The sequence below is a fragment of the Bubalus kerabau genome, chromosome 5 (assembly GCF_029407905.1).
Source record: "Bubalus kerabau isolate K-KA32 ecotype Philippines breed swamp buffalo chromosome 5, PCC_UOA_SB_1v2, whole genome shotgun sequence".
Taxonomy (NCBI): domain Eukaryota; kingdom Metazoa; phylum Chordata; class Mammalia; order Artiodactyla; family Bovidae; genus Bubalus; species Bubalus kerabau.
The window spans coordinates 54,454,310-54,477,243 of NC_073628.1; the positions used below are offsets into that span (position 1 = coordinate 54,454,310).

Sequence of the window (22,934 nt, forward strand, 5' to 3'; positions counted from 1 at the left end):
AACACCTGTCCTGATGATGAAGAGGGACTGTCTGCGGATGCAGGGCTGACAGAAGGCAGTTCTGAAAAGCTCCCCAGTTCTGGGAGGAGGGGTGGGAGGCCAGTGCCCTGGTAGTTTGCATGAGGGGTCCACACTCTGAGGACACTGGAACACAGTGGGTTTCTCCCCTACCTTCCCACCGGCTCCTGACTGGCCCAGTACTCAGAGGCCCTGCACTGGGCAGAGGCCAGCCTGTGTATCCCTCAGTGGGCAGCCCTTTGTGAGTTTTCATGCTTCCCTTTACTCTTTTGCTTCCCCTTCCTTCTTTTTCCTTCTTATTCTTCTTGTTTCCCTTCTCCTCGACGTTTTTCTTTCTTCTCTTGATTATTCTCATTTTCCCCCCTTACTTTGTAGTTTTTCTGTACATTTCTTTCACCTTAAAATCTGAACCCTCTAGAACTCCTGTGCTCCAGCTTATGATCTTGAAAAGAATATTTTGATGTATAAATTTCTCATAGGCATAACACACTGATTCAAGGAAGTAGTGAAAGAGGTGAGGGTGAGAGGATGAACTCAATTCAGATCAAAGTTTAGATGTAGGTGTTCAAAACAGTGGAATATTGATAACACTCTCTAGTTCTTTGTTTTGGTGAGGTGATGACATTCTTTTTACCATCAGAATCCAGATGTTTGCTTTTTGGAGCAGGTTGCATGACCTAGGACTATTAAAAAAAAAAAAAAAAAGACAGGAAACACTGTATGTGTCTCTAAGGGAAAGGCTATTTGTGACCCCCCTGGAGACCCTGTGGGCTCTGCCTGCATCGCCTGCATAGACAGACAACGAAGAGAAAATGTCCTCGTTTCTACAAAGCCCCAGGGTCTCGTCTCAAGTCTGTTGTTTTGGAGGATTTGAAGATGATTAAAACCAGCAGAAAACAGAAGTGTTCTAGAGCCTGGATTTGCTTTAATATTAACTGTCCTCACTTTGATGTTAAAGATCTTTCTTCAAAAATGGCCAGCTCTTGTGTTGAGTTGAAAATAGAGATCTGTCAGTATAAGAGAAACATCTTTTGATTAACTTAGTGAAATATAGTATTTGGGAAAACACTTGTGTATTAAAGCTGCTTGTTAGTATTGTTGCCACAGTGATACCTGTTGGTGAGTGATTATGCCATACTGTTCTCAGTGATTTTGTTCTGAAAGATGTGCCCTGAACTTAGGTGCAGCCCTAGCAATGGCATGGTGACCTGTGCCCGCCTCAGCACCCACTCTCCTGGGGCTCCCGCTTTGTTTCCGTGGTTTCATCATTCTTTGCTCTCACCTTTCATCCCCTCCCACAACACTCAGCAAATATTTCACACATCTACTGTGTGTCAGGCACTGTTCTAGGTGCTGGGGAGTCAGTAAGGAAAAGAATCTACAAAGTATCTGACTTCATAGAGTTTGATTTAGTCAAGTAAGATAGAGAAATAAGTCAGCAAACAAGTGAATTCTATAGCATTTTGTTTGAGGATCGACTTTGTGGAGAGAGCAACAGGGAATGGGGTGATCCATGGAGCAGGGAGAAAGAGGGTATGTGTTCAGAGATCCCCACACACCCAGATCCCCTGGAGGGAGCAGGACTGTGTGCACAGGGCAGCAGGAAGGCTAGTGTGACCAGAGTGTGCTTAGCGGGTGGGGCAGCGGGAGAGGAGAAGCCCAAAGGAGGCTTGTGGGGCCCAGGTGGAGACCATGCTTTAATCCAGGTGAAATGAATTTTCAATGAAGGTTAACAATACGTTGTATGATTTAAACCATGAATGCCTTTTACTTTTTCTGTGCACTGTCACATATGTGAACTAAAATGCTGCTAAATTAGAAAAGTCTGAGGTATCCCCCAGAGTAACTGCTACGTGTTGTCAGGCATCTGGTCTGTGTGCCAGTCTGGGATGGGGAGAAGTGGGACAGTGGGGAGACAGACTCGTCTTTGTCTCCCTACCAGCTGTGTCTGGGCCTCAGTTCCTCACCGCGATGCAAGGATGGGTAGGAGAAATCATTCTCTGACTCCAATCTACGATCGCTGGTAGTTCCTGGAGGCTCTTTTATGTCTTTATTTTTGTAACTCCCATGTAAGCTTCACAGAAAGCATCCCCTAGCTTAAAAAACAGAAGGAAATGTAGCCTTGGCTATCCCTTAGGTTTTCTTTATTATTATTATTATTATTATTATTTTTACTTTACAATATTGTATTGGTTTTGCCATACATCAACATGCATCCGCCCCGCGTGAAGAAGCTGCAGTCCCATAGATTCTGTCTCAGATGACAATCACTCAGTGCCTCTTAGCGAGGGCACATTATCTCTTGTTGAAAGTGCAAGTCAACTGTCAAAAGTCAGATACGGTGCCCAGGACCCCGTCCTTCCAGGCTAGGGAGTTGGCTTCCATCACTGTACAGACTTAAGAGAATAATATGAACAGCGACTGTCTTAGTAGATACTTCCTGACATAAAATAGAAACTAGCTATTGAGATAAGTAATCATGACTGATGTGTAAAGAAGGGCAAAGTGCTAATCTAATTTTAAAAATACCTAATGACATGAGCGTGTCATTTTGTGTTTTACATGTACCGAAAAGGGATCATGTCCTCATAGCATGTAAGTATAGCTGGAAAATAGCCTGGGTGTGTGGGTGCTTATTGTGGTTGCAGGTATATTGTAGTTAGTTTCATTTTCTGGGCAAAGAAATGGGAACATCAGGGGCAGGTGGGTTTTGCAGCGCCAACCGCACCTGGAGCCGGGGGGCGAAAGGAGAGGGGAGGCAAAAAGACGACAGCACCCGGTATTCCCAAGTGGTCTCACATCGAGTACTAACCAGGCCCGACCCTGCTTAGCTTCCGAGATCAGATGAGATCAGGCCTATTCAGGCTTGTAGATAGAGGCGGCTGCTGCCTGGCGCCCTGAAAGCCCTGCGCTGCATCTCAATTTCGCTCTGACCTGCCTGCTGGTCGGGAGAGCCAGGCGCACTTCTCCCCTGACATGTGCTGTACATGCGCCGCAGGACCCGCCACCAGACTCCAGGCAGCCAAGGCGGGCAGCCAGGCGGCCGGCCAAAGCTACCCGGCCCCCACACACTGCCACCCTTGGCCAGCACCCGCGTCCGGAAGGCTTCTGGGACCCAGAGCAGGCGGCTGGGAGTGTGTGTGGGGGCTGGGAGATTGGGTGAGGGGCTAGGAGGTCTCAGCGCTCTCCCACCCTGGGCCTCTCCAGGCCCGCCCCATCCCATTCGCTGCATAGGGCCACGTGGCCCCAGAGGTGTCTGGCTTGGCGGCCCGCAGCTGCCAGCGGCTCGTGGTCCTCTGAGCCTCCTTTGGGCCTAGGTGCAGTCCAGCCGGGGCCCGGAGCGCCCATCGTGCCCCGCACCTGCCCAGTGCCCAAACGCACGGGGAGCCACCAGCGTGGTCGACTGGAGAGCGTCAGCCCTGCCCCTTTGCCCTACCGAGACTCCCCCTTGCTCCACGCCACGCCCCAAGCTCAGGACCTTCCTGAGAGAGCAGTTGAGCGACAGGCAAGCACACGGACAGACACACAGACACTCACACGCAGCCAGGCCAAGTGAGACAGACGACAGACGCAAGTTCGCCAGCAAGAGCCAAAGTCATAGCACCTGGGAGAAGCCGGGGGCGGAGGAAGGGATGGAAGGCCCGGTATCAGCAAACACAGAGTCAGAAAGAGACAAAGGTTCAGAGACAGACTCAAAGATGGCGAGGGGGAGACAGACACGTGTGCGAGCACACACAACGCACACAGACACACACACACGGAGGCACAGAAGGAGAGAGGGAGACACAGAGCCACTGACAGACGGAAAACGCGAGACAGACACGGGAAAGAGAATGGCATCCGATCCGAGACAGACACACTGGCACCCACCATGACATACCTCAGAGAGACTGTGAGGAAGTAGCAGCTTCCCCAAGGGAGGGGCGTCAGCCTTGGGCCGAGCCCAGGCCGGACACGGTGCCCTGGGGCTGGCAGTCACCAGTAGGGTCTCCAAGACTTCTTCTTCGCAGCTGAGATCTCAAAGGTCCCCTTCGGATTGGCTACCTTAGGCAAGACCCAGACCCCGTCCCCAGGTCAGAGGGTGAGTGAGTGAGAGTGTGTGTGTGAGTGTGTCGGTGGGCGAGGGTGTAGTCGGGTCAACGGGGGGCCGGGTGGATACTCAGAATGGAGGGTGGAGTGTGTGGAGGTCAGGGGATGGGAAGGCTGTGTGGTCCTCTTGATGCCTCTCTCTCTCTCTTTCTCTGTCTCTGATACCTGGGATTTCCGGCTCTTGACCCATCTCAGAGGCTGGGTGTGTCTTTGTGTATTTGTGTCTGTGTGTCTCTGTGGGTGTGTGCTTGCATGCGTGCAGCACGTGCGGTCACCTGTGAGGATGGGGCTGGGGTTGATGGTGGGGCCGGTGGTGGGGCAGCCTCCAGGATTGACTGAGGCTTGCCCAGTTCAGTTCAGTTCAGTCGCTCGGTAGTGTTCGACTCTGCGACCCCATGAATCTCAGCACGCCAGGCCTCCCTGACCATCACCAACTCCCGGAGTTCACCCAGACTCACATCCATCGAGTCAGTGATGCCATCCAGCCATCTCATCCTTTGTCATCCCCTTCTCCTCCTGCCCCCAATCCCTCCCAGCATCAGAGTCTTTTCCAACGAGTCAACACTTCACATGATGTGGCCAAAGTACTGGAGTTTCAGCTTCAGCATCATTCCCTCCAAAGAAATCCCAGGGATGATCTCCTTCAGAATGGACTGGTTGGATATCCTTGCAGTCCAAGGAACTCTCAAGAGTCTTCTCCAACACCACAGTTCAAAAGCATCAATTCTTCGGCACTCAGCCTTCTTCACAGTCCAACTCTCACATCCATACATGACCACAGCAAAAACCATAGTCTTGACTAGACGAACCTTTTTTGGCAAAGTAATGTATCTGCTTTTGAATATGCTATCTAGGTTGGTCATAACTTTCCTTCCAAGGAGTAAGCGTCTCTTAATTTCATGTCTGCAGTCACCATCTGCAGTGATTTTGGAGCCCCAAAAAATAAAGTCTGACACTGTTTCTGCTGTTTCCCCATCTATTTCCCATGAAGTGATGGGACCAGATGCCATGATCTGTGTTTCCTGAATGTTGAGCTTTAAGCCAACTTTTTCCACTCTTCACTTTCACTTTCATCAAGAGGTTTTTTAGTTCCTCTTCATTTTCTGCCATAAGAGTGGTGTCATCTGCATATCTGAGATTATCGATATTTCTCCCAGCAATCTTGATTCCAGTTTGTGCTTCTTCCAGTCCAGCATTTCTCATGATGTACTCTGCATAGAAGTTAAATAAGCAGGGTGACAATATACAGCCTTGACGAATTCCTTTTCCTATTTGGAACCAGTCTGTTGTTCCATGTCCAGTTCTAACTGTTGCTTCCTGACCTGCATACAGATTTCTCAACAGGCAGATCAGGTGGTCTGGTATTCGCATCTCTTTCAGAATTTTCCACAGTTTATTGTGATCCACACAGTCAAAGGCTTTGGCATAGTCAATAAAGCAGAAATAGATGTTTTTCTGGAACTCTCTTGCTTTTTCCATGATCTAGTGGATGTTGGCAATTTGATTTCTGGTTCCTCTGCCTTTTCTAAAACCAGCTTGAACATCAGGAAGTTCATGGTTCACATATTGCTGAAGTCTGGCTTGCAGAATTTTGAGCATTACTTTACTAGCGTGTGAGATGAGTGCAGTTATGTGGTAGTTTGAGCATTCTTAGGCATTGCCTTTCTTTGGGATTGGAATGAAAACTGATCTTTTCCAGTCCTGTGGCCACTGCTGAGTTTTCCAAATTTGCTGGCATATTGAGTGCAACACTTTCACAGCATCATCTTTCAGGATTTGTAATAGCTCAATTGGAATTCTATCACCTCCACTAGCTTTGTTCGTAGTGATGCTTTCTAAGGCCCACTTGACTTCACATTCCAGGATGTCTGGCTCTAGGTCAGTGATCACATCATCGTGATTATCTGGGTCATGGGGATCTTTTTTGTACAGTTCTTCTGTGTATTCTTGTCACCTCTTCTTAATATCTTCTGCTTCTGCTAGGTCCATACCACTTCTGTCCTTTATCAAGCCTATCTTTGCATGACATGTTCCCTTGGTTTCTCTAATTTTCTTGAAGAGATCTCTAGTCGTTCCCATTCTGTTGTTTTCCTCTATTTCTTTGCATTGATCGCTGAAGAAGGCTTTCTTATCTCTTCTTGCTATTCTTTGGAACTCTGCATTCAGATGCTTATATCTCTCCTTTTCTCCTTTGCTTTTCGCTTCTCTTCTTTTCACAGCTATTTGTAAGGCCTCCCCAGACAGCCATTTTGCTTTTTTGCATTTCTTTTCCATGGGGATGGTCTTGATCCCTGTCTCCTGTACAATGTCACATACCTCATTCCATAGTTCATCAGGAAGTCTATCTATCAGATCTAGGTCCTTAAATCTATTTCTCACTTCCACTGTATAATCATAAGGGATTTGATTTAGGTCATACCTGAATGGTCTAGTGGTTTTCCCTACTTTCTTCAATTTCAGTCTGAATTTGGCAATAAGGAGTTCATGATCTGAGCCACAGTCAGCTCCTGGTCTTGTTTTTGCTGACTGTATAGAGCTTCTCCATCTTCGGCTGCAAAGAATATAATCAATCTGATTTCGGTGTCGACCATCTGGTGATGTCCATGTGTAGAGTCTTCTCTTGTGTTGTTGGAAAAGGGTGTTTGTTATGACCAGTGCATCTTCTTGGCAAAACTCTATTAGTCTTTGCCCTGCTTGCCCAGGGAGCCTCAGACAGAGACCAGATGGTCATCTGGGTTCCTGGGAGCTGAATGTGGAGGGGCTCCCGGGCCGCGCAAGGGCAACCCAGGTGTCCTGCAGGAGTCGAAGCCCCTGCCACCCACCCAGGGAGGGGCTGGGGCTTCAGGGACCCAACAGTAGGGACTCTGGTGCCTTCCAGGCCTGCCGGCTGGCTGGCTGACTGACCGGCCGGCTGGCCAACCTAAAGGCAGGTGACGGCTCTGAGCGTGGTGGGGTGCCAGGGGTCAGGGGCAGGTGGGTTTTGCGGCGCTAAACGTGCCTGGGGCCTGGGGGCAAAAGGAGAGGGGAGGCAAAAAGATGACAGCACCCAGTATTCCCAAGCGGTCTCACACCCAAGTACTAACCAGGCCAGACCCTGCTTAGCTTCCGAGATCAGACGAGATCGGGCCTGTTCAGAGTGGTATGGTTGTGGACAGAGGCAGCTGCTGCCAGGTGCCCTGAAAGCCCTGCACTGCGTCTCCATTTTGGTCTGACCTGCCTGCTGATCAGGAGAGCCAGGCGGACTTCTCCCCTGACTTACTCAAACTCACGTCCATTGATTTGGTGTTGCCATCCAACCATCTCATCCTCTGTCTTCCCCTTTTCCTCCTACCATCGGGGTCTTTTCCAATGAGTCAGTTTTTTTGTATCAGGTGGCCACAGTATTGGAGCTTCAGCTTCAGCATCAGTCTTTCCAGTGAATATTCAGAACTGATTTCCTTTAAGATTAACTGGTTTGATCTCCTTTCAGTCCAAGAAACTCTCAACACCACAGTTCAAAAGCATCAATTCTTCAGTGCTCAGCTTTCTGTATCGTCCAACTCTCACATCCATACATGACCACTGGAAACCATAGCTTTGACTAGATGGGCCTTTGTTGGCAAAGTAATGTCTCTGCTTTTTAATATGCTGTCTAGGTTGGTCATAACTTTTCTTCCAAGGAGCAATCATCATATAATTTCCTGGCTGCAGTCACCATCTGCAGTAACTTTGGAGCCCCCAAAATAGTCTGTCACTCTTTCCACTGTTTCCCCATCTATTTGACATGAAGTGATGGAACCTGATACCATGATCTTAGTTTTCTGAATGTTGAGCTTTAAGCCAACTTTTTCACTCTCCTTTTTCACTTTCATCAAGAGGCTCTTTAGTTCTTCTTCACTGTCTGCCATAAGGGTGGTGTCATCTGCATATCTGAGGTTATTGTTATTTCTTCCAACAATCTTGATTCCAGCTTGTGCTTCATCCAGCCGAGCATTTCTCATGATGTACTCTGTGTATAAGTTAAATAAGTAGGGTGACAGTATACATCCTTGATGTACTCATTTCCCTTTTTGGAATCAGTCTGTTGTTCCATGTCCAGTTCTAACTGTTGCTTCCTGACCTGCATACAGATTTCTCAAAAGGCAGGTCAGGTGGTCAGGTGTTCCCATCTCTTGAAGAATTTTCCACAGTGTATTGTGATCCACACAGTCAAAGGCTTTGGCATAGTCAGTAATACAGAAGTAGATGCTTTTCTGGAACTCTCTTGTTTTTTTTGATTATCAAGTAGATGTTGGCAATTTGATCTCTGGTTCCTCTGTCTTTTCTAAATCCAGCTTGAACATCTGGAAGTTCATGGTTCATGTACTGTTGAAGTCTGGCTTGCAGAATTTTGAGCATTACTTTGCTAGGGTGTGAGACAACTGCAATTGTGCAGTAGTTTGAGCATTCTTTGGCATTGCCTTTCTTTGGGATTGGAATGAAAACTGACCTTTTCCAGTCCTTTGGCCACTGCTAAGTTTTCCAAATTTGCTGGCCTATTGAGTGCAACACTTTCACAGCATCATCTTTTAGGATTTGAACTAGTTCAACTGCAGTTCCATCACCTGGCACTAGCTTTGTTCATACTGGTGCTTACTAAGGCCCACTTGACTTTTTCATTCCAGGATGTCTGGCTCTAGGTGAGTGATCATACCATCATGATTATCTGGGTCGTGAAGATCTTTTTTGTATAGTTCTTCTGTGTATTCTTGCCACCTCTTCTTAATATCTTCTGCTTCTAAATAAAACTTAGCTATAACAAAATATTTCAGAAAGGCTAAAGTATGAAGAGAAGTGAAATTAGGCCCAACACATGCAAATCAAAAAAGCAAGGGTTATGATCTTGACATGTGACAACTTAAAATTCAGGCCAGGAACATTATGTGGACAACAACAAAACAATGAAAACATATTCTTAATACTAACAGCCACCATTCACAATGAAATTATAATAGATTTGAATTTTGCCCCTCAAAATACAGATGCAACTATGTAAGAAAGAAACTACATAATACTTACAAGGAGAGACAAGCACATTGATAAGAGTAACTTTAAACTACTTTGGTCAAAAGAGATCAAGAAGAAAAATACAAATAAGGATTTAGAATATATAAACAGAACAGAATGTATAATGTATAGTTATATCCTGTCTTCTCAAGGTACATGAACTATTTATGACTATTAAGTCACAACAAAAATGTCAAACAATGTCATAACACAAACTTATTTCCTCATCTCATGCATTAAACTATTAATGGATTTAAAAAAAAAAAAACAGTTGTGGACTTATAACCTATGACAGAGAAAATCAGAGTTTACACACTGAAACTTGGCATGTTCCTTTCATTGTATTACAGATGGTTTTGACTAAAAACTTGGGTCTCACAAAAACTTTTTCCAAAATATTTAAATGTACAAAAATCTAAAGAGCACACATATTTATCATGATCCACTTGGAATAATTTTGTGGTCTACTCAACATCTTGTTAATATGTATAAAATGTGGTGGGCTGGTTTAGGTGTGTATTAAGTCATGCTTGGTCATTTGTTCAGTTATGAAGATTTTCTGTTTTCTCTGTTGATATATATATTCATATGTAAGGGTTAGTTTGATGGCTCATTGTCCAGAGGAATAAAATAACCGATAATCATGGGGGACATTAGTATTTCTCTGACGTGATTTCTTTTAACTAATTAAGTTGACTGCCTCAGGTCTCAGGTGTGACACACAGAATCTTCTCTGCATCATTCAGGATCTCTTATTGCAGCTCACAGACCCTCTAGTTGTGGTGCATGGACTCAGTAGCTGCAGCTTAGTTGCCCTGTGGCATGTGAGGCTTTAGTTCCTGGATCAGGGATCAAACCCATGTCCCCTGCATTGGCAGCTGGATTCTTTACCACTGGACCAACAGGGAAGTCTCTCTAATGTGACTTTAATGCATAAAAAGTTGCTTCTAAAAAAGATACAAGCTTTTCAAATATAAGATGGCACTGCCTCTGTTCTAATCCATTCCCTGTTGTTTCTGAGCTTTAACTACTCATAGCCGGCTGTATGGGGGAGGGAAAGCCCTGCTGGAGTCACATCCTCTTGGCCCAGCAGGACTAAGCTCACAGCTCGACTCTGGCGGAAGAGACTATGGCCTCTGCTTCTCCCAGTCCCCTCTGCCTTTAATACTTTAAGTACCTGGTGCTTTCACCACTTCTGAAACTGCAACACTCCTCTAACTGAGTTAATCGATCAAGATACACTCACTCTTCTCATGGCTTGTAAGATTTTTTTAATTAAAGAACTTTTTATTGTCAGAGCTCTTAACATCCTTGATCACTGGCAATCCATGCAAACTGTGAAACAGAAGACTGGCATGAGTGTGCAGAAAGCTTCAGGTGGAGTTTTGATTTCAAGTGGAGAATTATCCTTTGATTATTACAATTTAAAGGGTTGTAACAGGAAATGCACCTGTTTCCATATTAAGCCTATCAATTTAGTGATTAGATATAGCCTTTGCCAAATGTCTTTAGATAAATTGGCAGATATGTGCACTTATTGGCATAGAACTAGGATGTGGCAGTAACATGAGTGAGTTGTCTATTTTTCTGGTATTAAGCAGATTTTTCAAATTTATTCAGGTGAGTCATGAAAGAGACAGACTGTGGGTTTCTCTCTGGCCATGGGGGCCTGTTCTTGGGATTTGTGTTTGTGGAGTGTGAAAGCTGTGACACCTGGCACCTGCCGCATTGACGTTCCCAGCTCAGCTCAGTCTCTGTCGATGGGGAGCAGCTGCGGTGAAGGCAGAGAGCCCCTGCTGCCTGCAGGACATGAAATCTGCTCTGTGGATGGTCACTATTGTTTGAGGTGGTCAGACAGTTTTCACAGCTGTTTTATGGCAGTTTATACTTTCTTTTTGTCTTTTTCACACAGCTGTGGTGAACTTGGACAATTCTGTGGTTGACCTGAAGACCTTTCAAGATCTGTATAAGAATGTGAGTAACAGGAGGTTTTCTGTGTGAAAATCTGACACACGCACAGTTCTTGTCAATGTCCACTTCTCGGCTCATTGCCTCCATGTCCTCTGAGGAAGTTTGATACAGGGGCACTGAATTTACATAAGTCTGGATTTGTTAAAATTTATACTTTGTAGAAATGTATTGAATAAATGCATGGTCTCATAGTTTTAAAAATTGTGATTCAAAACATGTTGTATGTGCCGTCTTTCAGATTCCTTCTTTTGAAATATAATCAATGCTTAGGCAGAAGGTAATTTGAGAGGAACATTGTGTGATGTGCTGATGCATTTACTCTTGATGTGAAAACCCTCAGTAGCTGCTATTATTGCTCTATTTTATAGATGAGGAAACTTGGCAGAGAGAGTCCACACCACCTGCCCAAGTCACACATGCTGTGTTGTGGTGAAGTGGGATGTGATTTCATTCTGTCTCTGTTTCTCTGTCTGCCACAGTTTCCTTCACTGAGCGTCAGGACATGGTATCTTTTTCCTAGTACCACTTTCTCTTAAAAAAGTGGCAGGAAACTGGCATGAGGAGAACCGACCAGGGCATGTGCTCTGGGGAAGTGCAGTCTGGGGGGGCTGTGTGAAATGACTTTTGCTGGGGCTTGGCATTAAGTAACATTGATTCATGTAGTAAGAAAGCGATTCTCTCTTCAATGTGCTTGATTGAATCTAGGAAAGTCTCAGTGTGGCCATTTTCTTCCTTGGTTTCTGTTCTTGTCTGTGGTCTGCCTGGTATTTAAGACTCTGTGTTTAAATGGGACCTGATTTGGTTGCTCCTGGGCTTTTCTGACCCTCTTCCTCAACCTCTCCCTTGAGAACAGGGTGTTCCACCTGTATGTCTGTTCTTAGATTCGGTACTTTTAAAGCACATGCCCACATGATGTCTCTGTGAGGCCAGGACCTTCATGGGCAGGTATTTCTCATGAAGCATCACCCAGTCCACAGGTGAAATACACAGCTGTGGTGAACGCAGTGCTGGTATCTGGTGCCCATTGTGGGCACAGGCGTGTGACTCATTAATGAACTGGAGAGGAAAGCATGAGTGTTTTGTTACCTGGTGGTCACTACATGATGGAAAACTTGGAAAAAATGGAACTGTTTAGAGGTGTTCAGAGCTTTCATTTCCCTCATCCTTCCTGCCAACCCGCTCTCAACCAAGAACCATGTGGAAGAAACAAGGAAACACCAGGGAGAACAATGTCTTCAACAGGTTGTAACCGTGTCAGATTTCACTGATGTATGTGTAACTGTATCTCATACACATATTCCATGTACTTATGTACATGTCTTTCTGCAGATACATAGGGTATATGTCTGTACATTATATGAAGGCATGAATGTTTTATTTTAAGCTGGTATATCCATGTGCAGAAACATATACAGAAAAAAAAAAAAACAGAACATTGGGGACAACTGTATTTATAAGGAGAGTTTATTTTGCAGTGATTTAGAATATTTTCTTTGGGAGATTTTTGCCTTTAAAGTAAAGTAACTTCACAAAATAGAAATTTCTGACTGTGGAAAAACCAGATAGCTACCCAGAATTTCTTACCATCGTACTCCATGAAAGGAGAACCAGCACCAACTGAAACTGGTTACATTTGTGGTTTTCTTTATATTGTTGATGTCATTAAATCTGATGGTTCAGACTTTTACTGTGTCAGGAAAACAATCATTTTGTGGAGTGGTTCACAGTGATACTGGTTTAGGTGGGAATATTCTGGATTGTTTTGATCACTATCTTCAGTAGAGGAACTTAAAGCATCCCTTATAAATAAGAGATGCCTTGTGTAATAAAATATGCCTTGTATACAAACAGAACTCATACTAATTCCTGAGTCATGTCCATTAATATACAAGGCCAAAGATGGCAGAACTATTTCTTTTATCCACAGCAACATCCCGAGCACTTAGATTCAGGTAGTACTGGGCACATAGGAACTATTCAGTAAATGTTAAATGGATCAGTCAGTCAGCTCAGTTGCTCAGTCATGTCTGACTCTGCAACCCCATGGACTGCAGCACAGTAGGCTTCCTTGTCCATCACCAATTCCTGGAGCTTGCTGAAACTCATGTCCATCAAGTCGGTGATGCTATCCAACCATGTCATCCTCTGTCCTCCCCTTCTGCCTTCAATCTTTCCCAGCACCAGGGTCTTTTCCAATGAGTCAGCTCTTCACATCAGGTTGCCAAAGTATTGGAGTTTCAGCTTCAACATCAGTCCTTCCAATGAACACTCAGGACGGATCTCCTTTAGGACGGACTGGTTGGATCTCCTTACAGTCCAAGGGACTCTCGGGTCTTCTCCAACACCATAGTTCAAAAGCATCAGTTCTTCGGCTCTCAGCTTTCTTTATAGTCCAGCTCTCACATCCATACGGACTACTGGAAAAACCATAGCCTTTACTAGATGGACCTTTGTTGGCAAAGTAATGTCTCTGCTTTTTAATTATTTTAATAATTAAAATGACATATTTTAATATGTTGGTCATAACTTTCCTTCCAAGGAGCAAGCATCTTTTAATTTCATGGCTACAGTCACCATCTGCAGTGATTTTGGAGCCCCCCCAAAATTAAGTCAGCCACTGTTTCCACTGTTTCCCCATAAATTCCTTACTAATAGGATTTTCATATTCCATGCTTAGCACAATGGTTTATGTATAATATAATAATTACTAGTTAATTAAAGAACGATCTGAGAGTTGTACTGTTTTTTGCTCTTGGTATGGTTTTATCAATGAAAGAGATGAAAATGGTGAATGTCACTATTTCAAATACTGTACTTTTTTGAAAGATCAGTGTAAAAAGTAATGTTGCCTTCTTAAATATAATTTCAGAAATATGTATTCAAATATTCAGAACTGATAACTACCTGAATAGAAGTTAATCATTACTATCCCAGAAGTAGTTTATCAGATTTTTGTGTGCTTTTTTCAAACAGTGTTTTAAATTTAGTAAGTGACGTTTTGTCTTAGGCAGCGTCAGTATGTTCGTTTCCTTCTTGTTAATGCAGTTTCAGAGGCTTTTGCCTCAAAAGCTGTTGAAGCTGCTAGAGGAAGTTTTCCCTTTTCTCAGGTTGTCTTGACCTTTGGATGCCCAGTGGATTGACTGGATATGCGAACTTTCTCGTCCCAGTTCATTGATCCCAAGATGAACCCAAGACTTGGACCCAGTTGTAGTTTATTTATTTTGTGTGCAATGCAGAACACAGTTCTCCCCGTTTTTCAGTTGTTAAAGCCTCTGTGTTTACCTATGACTCACAGAAATGAGGTGGCAGCCACATGACCATGTGTCTGTGTGGACCTCTGGGGCCCTTCCTGTGTCCCTCCCCCTCCAGCTTTTACAGCTGGAGCAGAGCTGCATTAAATAGGCTGAAGTTGTGCTTCTTCCTGAGATGAGGTTACTTTCCTGAACCAACCCTCTTCTCCTGCCCTTACACAAAGGCACAACAGAGGGTGTGGTTCCAGCCACGTGAAATCAGTATGTGTGCCAGTCCCCAGGGGATGGGGCTCCAGCTGCACTTCTCATTCATCATGTATTATAAGGGGCAGCACCCCAAGCCAGTGGACTGCAGCGGACATTGCATGTCTCCTCTGCGCTATTGAAGGTGTGGGGAGAGCGAGTGGACAGGCTAAGCGAGGCCAGCTCAGTGACACGTCCTGGCCCTTTGCAGTGTGCCCCCCCACCCCCGGCTTTCCTGGAGCATGCCCAGCCCATTGCAGCTGCATCACCGCTACTTCCTCTTTATCTAAAAAATCCTATGTTGCTGCTGCTGCTAAGTCACTTCAGTCGTGTCCGACTCTGTGCGACACCATAGATGGCAGTCCACCAGGCTCTCCCATCCCTGGGATTCTCCAGGCAAGAACACTGGAGTGGGTCAGCCATAAAAAAGAACAGATAGTACACAAATTATATACTTTTGAAAATACTACTGTGGTACAGTTGAAATAAACCCAGGCTTTCAGAAATTTATCTGTTATAAAATGTCAAGGAAAGTGTCTATTATATAATTATAAATTGATATTGTTGGTCTTTACCTGTTACAAAATAATTGAACATATAGCTTTTAAAGTGTCTTTTTCCAGTTATGTTTCTTTTTACCAAGAATTATTATGTGAAAATGGCATCTTAACGATGTCCAGCATCAGAGTGGAATGAGATGATCTGTTTCTTTCCCCTTCAATATATAATCATAAAACATCCATAACTCAACAAAGATGCCTCTACTCAGCACATCAGGTCTCTGGAGAGTTCCTCGGATCTGTGCATCTGAAGGCGGGTGGGCAGGACACGTAGAGAAAGCAGGGCCTGAGACAGTGAAGGTGATACCTGTGATCCTAGTCTGGCTGCGAGCTCAGCCCATGTCCCCAGGGAGCCTGGCAGCACTGGTCAGGCAGCTTGTATAGGACTCCAGCTTCCTGACCACTGAAACGCCTGGGCCATGGGAGCTGGGCATCAGGGACTGCAGCCACCTGCCTCCTCACCTCCAAAGACTGTGCCTGTGGACCCCTACACCCTGAACATGCAGGAGGCCCTGGAACGTAGTGGAAGTGACCCACGTCCCAGTAACACCAGCATCAGTACCCAGGTCACCTGCAACACTTGCAGAGGCCATGCAGGTGGAGACACACAAATGTATGCCACAGCTCCACCTACTGGAAATAGAAGAAAGCGCTCTAATCACTGACCTTTTAATTTTTTTTTTGTATTTTTTTTAATTTTATTTTATTTTTAAACTTTACATAATTGTATTAGTTTTACTGACCTTTTAAAATGTTAGCTCCTAGTAGCTCAGCTGGTGAAGAATCTGCCTGTGATGCAGGAGACCCCGGTTCAATTCCTGGGTCAGGAAGATCCCCTGAGGAAGGGATAGGCTATCCACTCCAGTATTCTTGGACTTCCCTGGTGGCTCAGCTGGTAAAGAAACCGCCCACAATGTGACAGACCTGGGTTCAATCCCTGGGTTGGGAAGATCCCCAGGAGAAGGGGAAGGCTACCCATTCCAGTATTCTGGCCTGGAGAATTCCATGGACTGTATAGCCCATGGGGTCACAAAGAATCAGACACGACTGAGCAACTTTCCCTTCCCTTAAATGTTAGAATCAAGTTTAAAAAAAAAAGCTTTACCTAAAGAAGAAAGGTGTTGCCTACTTCACATGTGCTTGCAGAAGAACAGCTCATCCAGCACCATGAAAAACCAAGGTAACATTGTGTTTCAGAAAGGAAACAACAGTCCTCCGGGGGGGGGGGGGGGGGGGGGAAGGAGTATTATCCAAGTGAAAGACAATTCAAAATGGCCATTGTGAAGAAGCACAGGAAAACTCAGAAAGGCATTACCATGAGATCAGTAATAATATTATTGTACAGAAGGAATTCTGTACCAAAGAGACTGAAGCTCTAAAAAGCCAACAAACAAAAATTCTGGAGCTGAAGAACTCAATTAACAAGATGAAAAATTCATTAGCAAGTACTGGAAATAGAGCAGACTGTGTGGAAGAAATAGTGAACTCGAAGATATAAATCTAGAAATGATTCAGATAGAAGATAATAGAGAATTAAGATCTTTAAAAAGTAAGGAAATCCTACAAGAATTCTCTGATTCTTTTATAAGGGGCAACAGAGTGATGGGTACCCAGAAAGAGAAGAGAGGGAGAAGGGAGTAGAGCGATTATCTAAAGAAATAACAGCTGAGAACTTCCCAGACAGGGGAAGGAAGTGGATATGCAAGTCCATGAGGCTAAGAGAACTCCTAGTTATCTCAACACAAAAAGACCTTCTCCAATACACATTATGTTAAAACTGTCAGAAGTCAATGACAAAGAATTTTAAAGGCAGCAAGAAAACAAACAAAAAAAAAAAGAACCCTACAAAGGAACTCCCATTGGGCCATCATCAGATTTCTCAGCAGAAACTGCAGGCCAGGCAAGAGCAGAATGACATTCTTAAAATACTGAATGATAAAAAATGTCAGCCAGAAATACTCTTTCCAGCAAAGTTGTACTTCAGGAGAATGAAGATTGCCCAGGGTAATGTGTACAATTGTAAATACCATATGAAAGATGGCATTTTGGGTAGGAATTTCAGGGGAGGGAAAAGAGAAGCCACGTGGATATTTCAGGGATGATTTCCTGCCTGAGGTATCAGCAAGCCTGATTCAAGGTTCAAGGACCAGTTCAGTTCAGTTCAGTTCAGTCACTCAATCATGTCCAACTCTTTGCGACCCCATGAATCGCAGCATGCCAGACCTCCCTGTCCATTACCAACTCCCGGAGTTCACTCAGACTCTATCAAGTCAGTGATGCCATCCTGCCATCTCATCCTCTGTCGTCCCCTTCTCCTCCTGCCCCCAATCCCTCCCAGCATCAGAGTCTTTTCCAATGAGTCAACTCTTTGCACAAGGTGGCCAAAGTACTGGAGTTTCAGCTTTAGCATCATTCCTTCCAAAGAAATCCCAGGGCTGGTCTCCTTCAGAATGGACTGGTTGGATCTCCTTGCAGTCCAAGGGACTCTCAAGAGTCTTCTCCAACACCACAGTTGAAAAGCATCAATTCTTCAGCACTCAGCCTTCTTCAAGGACCAGTAGGGAGGCTCAAAGGAAACTGTGAGGGAGGGGAATATAGCTGGAGGTGATCAGAGATGTGGGTGAAGTACCAGCTCCTCGAAGATGCTGAAGCATTGGGGGCCATTGTCATGAGACAGGATGCCAAGGCAGATGCCAGGGAGTATTAGGTGAGCCCTGGTTGGCACAGGTGCCAAGTGCCTGGTGTCCACATGGGGCTGAAGAGGTCACTGGACACCAGTCAGGCCTGCAAAGTTTGAAAGGACTCTGTGTGCTCTGGTTTGTGGCTACAGCTGAGGCCAGAGGACCCCTATTTTCTCACACAACCACATTTTGGATCACCTGTGCAGATGGCTCCCCTGAGCGAATCACTTGAGCAGCGGGGAAAGAAGAGATCAACCCCTGTGTGCCAGAATCAGGAAGAGCACTTTTCCACTGGCTGTGTCCCTCCAGTGCCCTGTACTGGCGGAGCTTAACATTGTGTTCACAGGCCAAAAGGCAAGATGTTGAAAGGCCTGTCCACTATGTGAAGAATGGGGTCAGTGGGGTAAACTGAGGGCTGAGAGTCAATAATTGGCATGGACAATAGGGAGGGTTGAGGCTTGGGAGGTTTGTTCTTATTTTGCATATAAGTCCCATGTCACTTGTGACTCTGTAAGACTCAAGTCTTGCTCATATGAAGGTGCCTCTGGAAGGAAAAATTTATTTGTGCACTTGAATCTGGCTTGGGGTCTCCTTGGAAATCTTTCAAACTTTATTGTGCAATATAACTGTAAATATTCATTTCAGGTCTGAAACAGTATTGGAAATATATCTGAATAGAGCCTTAAATTTGCCATAATGTTTAATAATGGTATTTTAAAAGATTTTATTTATTTTTTAACTCAAGGATGATTGCTTTACAGAATTTTGTGGTTTCCTGTCAAACCTCAACATGAATCAGCCATAGGTATACATATATCCCCTCCCTTTTGAACTTCCATCCCAACTCCCTCCCCATCCCACCCCTCTAGGTTGATACAGAGCCCCTGTTTGAGTTTCCTGAGCCATACAGCAATTTCCCACTGGCTATCCATTTTACATATGGTAATGTAAGTTATTCTCTCCATACATCTCACCCTCTCCTCCCCTCTCCCCCTGTCCATAAGTCTATTCTCTATGTCTGTTTCTCCTTTGCCACCCTACAAATAAATTATTTAGTACCATTTTTTCTAGATTCTGTATATATGCATTAGTATATGATATTTATCTTTCTCTTTCTGACTTACTTCACTCTGTATAATAGTCTCTAGGCTCATCAACTTCATTAGAACTGACTCAAATATGTTCCTTTTTATGGCCGAGTAATATTCCATTGTGTATATGTATCACAGCTTCTTTATCCATTCATCTGTTAATGTACATTTAGGTTGCTTCCATGTTCTAGTTATTGTAAATAGTGCTTCAATGAATGGGGCACACATGTCTTTTTCAATTTTGGTTTCCTCAGAATATATGCCTCGGAGTGGGATTGCTGGGTCATATCATGGTTTTAATCCTAGTTTTTTTTAAGAAATCTCCATACCATCTCCCATAGTGGCTGTATCAATTTACATTCCCACCAACAGTGTAAGAGTGTTCCCTTCTCTCCACACCCTCTCCAGCGTTTATTGTTTGTAAACTTTTTGATGATGGCCATTCTGACTGGTATGAAATGATATCTCATTGTAGTTTTGATTTGCATTTCTCTAATAATAAGCGATGTTGAGCATCTTTTCATATGTTTGTTAGCCATCTGTATGTCTTCTTTGGAGAAACATCTGTTTAGGTCTTTTCCCCACTTTTTGATTGGGTTGTTTGTTTTTCTGGTATTGAGTTGTATGAGCTGCTTGTATATTTTTGAAATTAATTCTTTGTCAGTTGTTTCATTTGCTATTATTTTCTCCCATTCTGAGAGTTGTCATGTCAACTTGCTTATAGTTTCCTTTGCTGTGCAAAAGCTTCTAAGCTTAATCAGGTCGCACTTGTTTACTTTTATTTTGAATTTCCATTACTCTAAGAGGTGGGTCATAGAGGATCTTACTTTGATTTATGTCATTGAGTGTTCTGTCTCTGTTTTCCTCTGAGAGTTTCATAGTTTCTGGCCTTACATTTAGGTCTTTAATCCATTTTGAGTTTATCTTTCTGTATGGTGTTAGGAAGTGTTCTAATTTCATTCTTTTACATGTAGCTATCCAGTTTTCCCAGCACCATTTATGAAAGAGGCTATCTTTGCCCCATTGTATATTCTTGCCTCCTTTGTATCTTGTTCCATTGGTCTATATTTCTGTTTTTGTGCCACTACCATACTGTCTTGATGACTGTAGCTCTGTAGTATAATCTGAAGTCAGGAAGGTTGATTCCTCCAGCTCCATTCTTCCTTCTCAAGACTGCTTGGGGCATTTGGGGTCTTTTGTGTTTCCATATGAATTGTGAAATTTTTTGTTCTAGTTCTGTGAAAAATGCCATTAGTAATTTGATAGGGATCACATTGAATCTGTAGACTGTGTTTGGTAGTATAATCATTTTTACAATATTGATTCTTCTACCCAGAAACATGGACTATCTATCCATCTGTTTATGTCATCTTTGATTTCTTTCATCAGTTTCTTATAATTTTCTGTGCGTAGTTCTTTTGTCTCCTTAGATATGTTTGTTCCTAGATATTTAATTATTTTTGTTGCAGCGGTGAATGGGATTGATTCCTTAATCTCTCTTTCTGATTCTTCATTGTTACTATATAGAAATGTAAGTTATTTCTGTGTATTGATAGTTTATCCTACGAATGCTAAATTCACTTATTAGCTCTCGTAATTTTCTGATAGGATCTTTAGGGTTTTCTATGTACAGTATCATGTCACCTGAAAAGAGTGAGAACTTCTTTTCCAATCTGGATTCCTTTTATTTCATTTTCTTCTCTGATTGCTGTAGCTAGGACTTCCAGAACTATGTTGAATAATAGCAGTAAAAGTGGACACCCTTGTCTTGTTCCTGATTGTAGGGGAATCCTTTCAGTTTTTCACAATTGAGAATAATGTTTGCTGTGGGCTTATCATATATGACATTTGCTAGGTTGAGGTATGTTCCTTCTTATGCACATTTTTTAAGAATTTCAATCATAAATGGGTGCTGAATTTTGTCAAAGGCTTTTTCTGCATCTATTGAAATGATCATATGGTTTTTATCTTTCAATTTGTTGACATGGTGTATCACATTGACTGATTTGCATATTTATTGAAGAATTCTTGCATCCCTGGTATAAACCCAACTTGATCATGGTGTATGAAATTTTTGATGTGTTGCTGAATTCTGTTTGCTAAAATTTTGTTGAGGATTTTTGTATCTACATTCATCAGTGATATTGGCCTGTAGTTTTCTTCTTTGTGTGTTGCCTTTGTCTGGTTTTGGTATCAGGGTGATGGTGGCCTCGTAGAATGAGTTTGGAAGTTTTCCTTCCTCTGCAATTTTTTGAAAGAGTTTAGAAAGATAGGCATTAGCTCTTCTCTAAATGTTTGATAGAATTATCCTGTGAAGCCATCTGGTCCTGGGCTTTTGTTCTTTTGGGAGATTTTTTATCACAGCTTCAATTTCAGTGATTGTAATTGGGTTGTTCATAATTTCTATTTCTTCCTGGTTCAGTCTTGGAAGATTGAACTTTTCTAAGCATCTATTCATTTCTTGCAGGTTATCCATTTTATTGCCATATCAATTCAGTTCAGTTCAGTTCAGTCGCTCAGTTGTGTCCGACTCTTTGCGACCCCATGAATCGCAGCACGCCAGGCCTCCCTGTCCATCACCATCTGTTGTTTGTAATAGTCCCTTATATTCCTTTGTATCTCTGCATTGTCTGTAGTAGCCTCTCGTTTATCATTTCTGATTTTGTTGATTTGATTTTCAGTCTTTTTTTCTGGATGAGTCTGGTTAAAGATTTGTCAATTTTGTTTATCTTCTCAAAAAAAAAAAAAAACAGCTTTTAGTTTTATTAACCTTTACTATTTTTCTTTCATTTCTTTTTCATTTATTTCTGCTTGGATCTTTATGATTTCTTTCCTGATGCTAATTTTTGGGATTTTTGTTTTTCTTTTCCAGTTGTTTCAGGTGTAAAGTTAGGTTGTCTATTCGATGCTTTTCTTGTTTCTTGAGGTAGGATTGTATTGCTATAAACTTCCCTCTTAGAACTGCTTTTGCTGCATCCCATAGGTTTTGAGTTATCATGCTTTCATCATCATTTGTTTTGATAAATGTTTTGATTTCCCTTTTGATTTCTTCAGTAACCTGTTGGTTATATAGAAACATGTTGTTTAATCTCCACATGTTTTTGTTTTTTACAGTTATTTTTCTTGTAATTGATATCTAGTCTCATAGCGTTGTGGTCAGAAAAGATGCTTTATACAATTTCAATATTCTTAAATTTACCGAAGTTTGATTTGTGACCTAAGATGTGGTCTATCCTGGAGAATGTATTGTATGCACTTGAGAAGAAAGTGTATTCTTCTGCATTTGGATGCAATGTCCTAAAGATATCAATGAGATCCATCTCATCTAATGTATCATTTAAGACTTGTGTTTCCTTATTAATTTTCTGTTTTGTTGATCTGTCCATTGGTGTGAGTGGGGTGTTGAAGTGTCCTACTATTAGTGTGTTACTGTCAATTTCTCCTTTTATGTCTGTTAGTGTTTGTCTTATGTATTGAGGTGCTCCTATGTGGGGTGCATAGATATTTACAATTGTCATGTCTTCCTCATGGATTGATCCCTTGATCATTATGCAGTGTCCTTTATCTCTTGTAATATTCTTTATTTTCGGGTCTATTTTGTCTGATATAAGGATTGCTATTCCAGCTTTCTTTTGCTTTCCATTTGCATGGAATATATTTTTTCATCCTCTCACTTTCAATGTATATGTGTCTTTAGGCCTGAAGTGGGTTTCTTGTAGACAGAATATATATGGGTCTTGTTTTTGTGTCCATTTAGCCAGTCTGTGACTTTTGGTTGGAGCATTTAATCCATTTACATTTCAAGTAATTATTGATATATTTGTTCCTATTGCCATTTTCTTAATTGTTTGTGGTTTGATTTAGTATATCTGTTTCTTCTCTTGTATTTCTTGACTATATAAGTCTGTTTAACATTTGTCGTAAAGCTGGTTTGGTGGTACTGAATTCTCTTAACTTTTGCTTGTCTGAAAAGCTTTTGATTTCTCCATCAATTTTGATTGAGAT

General features: G+C 42.9%; 2 pseudogenes; one reads left to right on the forward strand and one right to left on the reverse strand.

Annotated features, from left to right (window-relative positions):
* LOC129652740 (coiled-coil domain-containing protein 3-like) overlaps positions 1–13,430 on the forward strand; it is a 43,138-nt pseudogene extending 29,708 nt beyond the window's left edge.
* LOC129654350 (uncharacterized) lies at positions 7,142–7,260 on the reverse strand (annotated as a pseudogene).
* Positions 13,431–22,934: the final 9,504 nt, after the last annotated feature.